A 6,367-nucleotide genomic window follows, 5' to 3' on the forward strand; every position below is an offset into this window, starting at 1 on the left:
CGTCAGTGCTGGGGACCCCCCTCGGAGCCACAAGAGGCTTTTGCTGCCATGGACCTGCCCTGTGGCCCCACCATCAGCTCCTCTGCCTTCAGGCAGAGCCAGACAGCCCTGCCTTAGCTGGGCAGGGCCGAGTGAGGGATTTATAGGAGGTGGCTGGTGGGGTGAATCAGTGCTGACATTTAACAGCGCTGCCTCCTCCTCACACCCATGAAAATGGGCCACTTTGTGCGTCACTATGTCAGCAGGCACACAGGCATGAGGAGCTACCTAGGAGACCTGTGCTCCTTGCTGTGTTGGGAGAAACTCTCCCCCTCTGCATAAGAGGCAGCTAATTTATTTTTTATTTTTTTTCCCCAAATTGATTAACTCCCTGGGATTTCATGGGGGCTCTATGCTGTTTCACGAGCTCTTGCTGGTTTTCCCTTTCTACCTCCCTAGCTCCAGTGGAGGAGCACCGTCTGGTGCTCTACTCGGGCATGACTTCCAGAGGTTAACTCGTAACCTCCTTTACCAGACCTTCCCCTGGGCTGAACTTGTACCACCCAAGGAACAGATCTCATAAATTGCCCTAAACAGTACCCAAAGGGACAGGGAGAAGTTCAGTCTGCTCCTGCCTTTCTGTGTGCGAATGCTGGGGGTGAGCACATGGCTGCTCCGTCCCTATCATGGCCATGTGGGAACCGTTGTCTGACACTACCCCATATTTTTGCAACAGCAGGCTGTCACCAGCCCTGAAATGTCCAAAAACCCTATGCTGAGAATATCATAAAGACAATTTGGTTTTGTGCACCCCTGTCAGCGCTTTGTGTCAGCGTTTGGAAGCTAGGTACCTGTGTCAGTGGTTACTCATCCTTATTAACCTGCAGATTCCCGAGGGATTTCCCAGTGTAGGAACTGAAGGCTGCGAACTGCGGGGTTCCTTTTCTTTAGATAAGTAGGTGCTTGGGAAGCGCTCTTGTCCGTAGTACCCTGGTCGCCGGAGATCCTCAGGCGGCAGGATGCACACCGCTGCTCTGGGCGAGCGCACGGAGCCGTGGCACTGCGGGAGGAGGAACCACAAGGTGGCAATCTCTCTCCGTGCTTCTACTGGCAAAATAACCCTGGGACGAAAAGTCTCGGGCAGTAACTCTGTAAGGCTGCAGAGGCGGTTGGTCACGTCTTGTATTTTCCATGTGCGCTGTCAGGTTTTCTCTTCCGTACGTTTCTCCCTTTAGGATGAAGCTCTCAGGCTCGAAGAAGTTGCACTGGAGGCTGCTCTTTGGTAACTGCTCCATCCTTTGCCCCCAAGCGGGCAGCAGATGCAACTTGTTAGATCGCTAACTACCAAGACTGCTTGTGTGTGTGTTGGCAGAGCTACCGTGTGTGTTGGCGAGGTAGTTTCCTCCTTCACTGGCGGCACTGTCTGTGGCAGCTGCTTCTGAGTATTGCTAACCTCACATTACACCGATGCACGCTATAGTTGTGCCAGGATCCTGCTTCATGCAATGAGATGCCTCTGCGGGAGCAAAATAATCCTGGAGCTTGGACCAGGCAGTGACCTGCAGGCTGGATTTTACATACGGTCTGGAGCAGCCTAGGAGGCAAGGGGACTGCAAAACTTTTGTGGCAAGAGCTCAACTCTGTGCAAAGATGTGGAGGAGAAAGAATGCTCGGTTCGGGGCGAAGCTGCCCTGGTCCTGCAGTCTCAAACACACCATCTGTTGCGATGAGCTGCATCTAGCTCAGGACATAGTTGTGTTCCTGCCAGATGTTAGCTTACATGTGCTCCATGTAAAAGTAAACTGGTGCGAAAACTGTGGTCTGATGTGCTTTCAGTAGGATTTGACCTGCATAAGTGACGACGTGCTAGCCAGCCTCTCGCCGAGAGGATGCACTCCAGAAGTTGCAGGTGTGTGGCTGGAGCATGTTCAATGATTCAAGATAGGAAATATCTTCCAAAGCTCAAAATAAGACAAAACAAACTGAGCTTTAGCACATGCTCAATTGATTGAGTCTTTGGCAAAGTATGACATGAATTTCCAAGGCTCTCACTGAGGCCTGTCCTGGCTGCATCCTGCCTCTTGAGTCCTTCGGTGAGCACCATGTGGCTGCCCTCGTTTTCTTCGAACACTACAGTCTCCTCCTTTTACCTGTTCTCTGTTGTGACATTGCTGTTCAATTAGCAATAATGACCTTCTCCCTCTGCAGCTTCTGTGCCGCAGCTCTCAAGGTCCATGACCCCTGCCTGTGGGGATACCCCTGATCACAGCTGTCCTCCTCCAGCTCTGACAGTGCAGGTCCGGGAGGAGGAGGGAAGCATGGATATGGGGAGTTTGGTAAAGCCCCTTCAGATCAACTTGACTTTGAGGTCTGAAGTCAGAGTCCCAGAGGCTGCGGGCTGCAATTCGCTTCCTTCCTGGTGGAGGAGAGCCCAGGGGGTCTGGTGTCCGCTGGTCCTCCAGAAAGGGGCGAGGAGCCACTGGGGGACTGCTGGTGGGGATAGAAATGTTAGCAATTCCAAATCGTGATGGGAAACAGAAGGAGTAAAGAAAAGCTGGATTTTTTTTTTCCTTTTTTTTTTTTTTTTTTTTTTTTTTTACTTCCCCCTACAGAAAGTGGGAAGAAAACTAGCAAGCACAGAGCTGGCTTCTCATGGAACATGTCTGCAACATGATTGTCACTAATGCTCTGCAGCCAGCCGAGAGAAGATACTTTACCCAAGTAAGTGAAACAAGCACTGAGACGTGGGATATATGATAACTTCTGAAGCAGAAGGAATAAGACCCCAGGCAAAGGAGCTCCAATTTTTTCCTCTTTCTGAGGCTGTGGTGTTGAATTAACTCCTTTTCTCTGTGTCCTGGACATGGTTACTGCAGGCTTGCAGAGCTGTACCCAGCCTTCTGGATGTTGACATGTTAAGCGCTTGGTTTGCGATAACCAATTTTCCCCTGAAATGATACCAAAAGGTCTGCTGTTTTGATTTAAAGTGTTTTCCAAGTATTTTGGTTAATAGTTAAAGACAGTCCACTCCAAGAGAATCTAACTTGGGGAAGCCATGAAATTTAATTCATTTCGGCAACTTAAATATATAATCAGGGACATATGGTAATACTAAATACAGGGGGAAATGTCATTGTTCAAGTCAAATTTCTGCATTCAGTCAAAACCCAATAGTTGTAACATCAAACTGTACTTTCCATTGTACAGGAAATAAAGCATCATTTTTTCAAAGCAAATAGACATGCAATTGCATGCCTATTATATTGCTTATATTGCTTTATTTTTAGCTTTCTCCATGTTGCTGTTACTAAAGGGCTAACAGAAGGGAAACTGGAGAGAGAAGAAATGATACAACACCCAGATCCTGGTAGAAAGGACAAAGGAGATGCCTGGATACATGCTCTTTCCTTGCAATTGTTTCTAGCTGAGAGTTTACTGTGCTAGGGACACCGCACCCCCCCTGCAACCTTCCCCCTTTTTTCTGCAGACCTGCCAGCATTGAAACAGTGCTGAGGTGAGGCTGTGTTGCCTCAAAGGCTGTGAAAATACTTCTCATTTCTCTTTGTCATTGTGCAACTTTTTTCTCCTGTCCCCTTGCTCCTAAGATGGGAGAAGGAACTATGTGGTTGTTGGTGGTCAGTGGGAAGGATGGGTTTGTACCAGAACCACGTGAAGCTGCAGGCAGACCATGCTCTTGCATGGCTGGAGAACCCCAAAAAGATCCTCCAGATTATGTATTTCAGCCTGACATGTGATGCTTGCAGACCTTCCTCTCTCCACCACCACCTTAAAGAGGAGTAGGTCAGGAACTTAACTGTTGGTTTTGAAATTTGTATGTTGAAATTATTCCTTTTTCTGGATTTATTTTAGAGCTTTCACTGGAGAATGGAAACAGAGGGTCAGTCTGAGGTCTATCCAGCATCAGCCCATTTTCTCATGGCTCCCTTAGCATACCTCAGCACCTGCTGGCCTTCCGTCCTTGTTCTGTGGCGCTCATTTTTGCCCATCTGATCCTCTTCATCTCCTGGGTTCTTCCTGGGCATCCACTGCTTCTACACTGCCAGCATTTCACTTTGCTTCTCCTTCTTCTACTTACGTGCTTTTCAGTCACAACCCGTAGTTCTCAGTGGCTCCTTCTCTTGCTCTCTAGCCATGAGTTCCACACTTTTCTTCTGTTTTCCCTTTGCAGACCACCAGTTTGGAGCTTTGACACAGCTGATTTTTCCCATCTCTGTAGCAGGGCAGTGTTCAGTTGTCCTGACAGAGCTGCAGACTCTGGTGGCAGAGATGTCATAATCAGACAGACACAGAGGACAGAGCTTTACAATTTTATAATTACCTGACAGATTCTGATTGTTTCTGCCTCCCTGACCCCAGCAGTGTCTCTGACTGGAGAGTGTTTTGGCTGCTGTTTCTTCCTCTGAGCTCCTTCTCCTCGTTGGTCTCTGCACACAGCCCCTTCCTCTTTTTTGTAATTGACTTGTTTGCTCCTCCAGCCTTGCACTTCATCCATCTTCCTATTTCCCCTCTCTGATCTACTCCTCATGTCCGCTTCCTTCATTTTTGCTGCTGGAATGTGAAGCATCTCTCCAGAAAAATATAAGGTCTCTGTGAACTTCTACCATCCCCCCCGTATTCCCTCTTCCTTCACCTCTATCATCTCCTCACAGATGGTGGGACAAATACTTGCTTGTGTTCATTCTCAGGCTTGTTAAATTGGCGTATTCTCCTCTTTTTCTTTCACATGAGGATGTGAAATGAGGATAATTCTACCCATTTCTCTGCTCCTCGGGGCTGGGCTCAGTTTGAGGAAAATGTTTATGAGGCTATTGTGATCTTTGGAGCGCTGCAGAGCTACGGGTCTCCTATTGTGTTTGTCCTCTATCTGCTTGGCTGTGACGAATTGCTGCCACATTTGCTTCTACTCAAGATATGAAAGACAAAAGCTAATTCGGACCCAGCCATTGATTAGCACAGGGATATTCATGGGTCTAAAGGGCATCTTCTGCCAAAAGGCAGTGTTACTTGTGGAGAAGATATTCCCAGTCATTACCCACTTTTTTTTTTTTCTTTTTTTTTTGTTTTGTTTTGTTTTGTTTTGTTTTGTTTTGTTTTTTCCTCCTTGCTGAAGAGGCACTGGGCAAAAGGGATTTCTGGCTGCTGGGCCCAGACAGCACCTGGTTCCACCACCTCCAGAGCAGTTCTCACAGCTTTGTGCAGTTGGTGCATCTCAGCTTTCAGGATCCTCGGAACACCTGTTGGAAGTCAGACACTTTGGGAGCTTGCTCGTTCTCTCCGGAGACAGATCTGCAGGGCTGAGGTACCCTGGGCTTGCCAGAGTATTCCTGAAACCATGCATCAAACTAGGCAGATGAAGGAAAAGAATAAAAACAATTTATTCTAGCAGAGAACATGGTACCAAGCTGTTCACAGAACTGGGAATAAAGTTAGAAATCAAGAAAAAAAAAAAAAAAGACTTCAGCAGCAGCTGCCTAAAATCCAACTTCAGTCCTTTTGTATCTCATGCATCTTTCTGTGGCATCTGTGTACCCCAGCCAGGGAGAGCCCGTGCACTGGTGCCTCTTTTTGGTTCCTGTCCTTTTTTTTTTTTTTTAATTTTATTTTTATGGGGCTCTTAATTAGGCAGCTACTGAGTCACTAATTAACTGTGCTATGGCTAGATTTGGAGATACCAGTTTATGTTCCTTTCACACTGGCAAAAACGCAAAGATGGCATTGCCAAATGTGCTTTTCCTGCCCAGGTGGTGGGTTTTGATTGATGCTTTGCCTTTTGCACTTATGGAAGGAGGAAGCTCTCTCAGTAGGCTTGCTTTCCCTGTGCCGTCGCTCAGCTCCCTAGCCAGCCACTCGTCTTAGCCCAGACAGATGTTTTTGCTTGTTACAGAACTTCACAGAACACCTCCATTAAAGAGTAATGCACAGATACTGCATTAAATCAAGCAATTGTCTTCTGCCTGCTCGCTCAGGTTAGACATGATACATCAACACGCTAGAAAATTGTTTCAGCAGTGGAGTTCAGGCTGTGCAGCACCCACCTTTGGGCACTGGTAATTTTAGGAGGTTGCATTCCAGACATTAAGGCTCTTGTGGTGAAAATGATGGACACAGCGGTGCAGAAAGAGCAAAAACCTCAATAAAAAGAATCTGCTGTGCTGTTACGGGGTCTGATGACCACATTCATTGTCCTTGCTCTTCTCAGAAATTGTCTGGGGAAAACAAGTAAGTCAGGCCATGGTACAGGGCAGGCATTTAAGAGTCTGAAAAGAAAAGATATTTTGGTAAATTATCTATGGATAGCGCTCTTTACTTTCACTAGCTGAATTTTCTCCTTGCTGGCTTCTTTTAGAGCATCCATAACTCAGGTTTA

This window comes from Netta rufina (genome assembly GCF_964035555.1).
Source record: "Netta rufina genome assembly, chromosome: 7".
In the NCBI taxonomy this organism is placed as follows: Eukaryota; Metazoa; Chordata; class Aves; order Anseriformes; family Anatidae; genus Netta; species Netta rufina.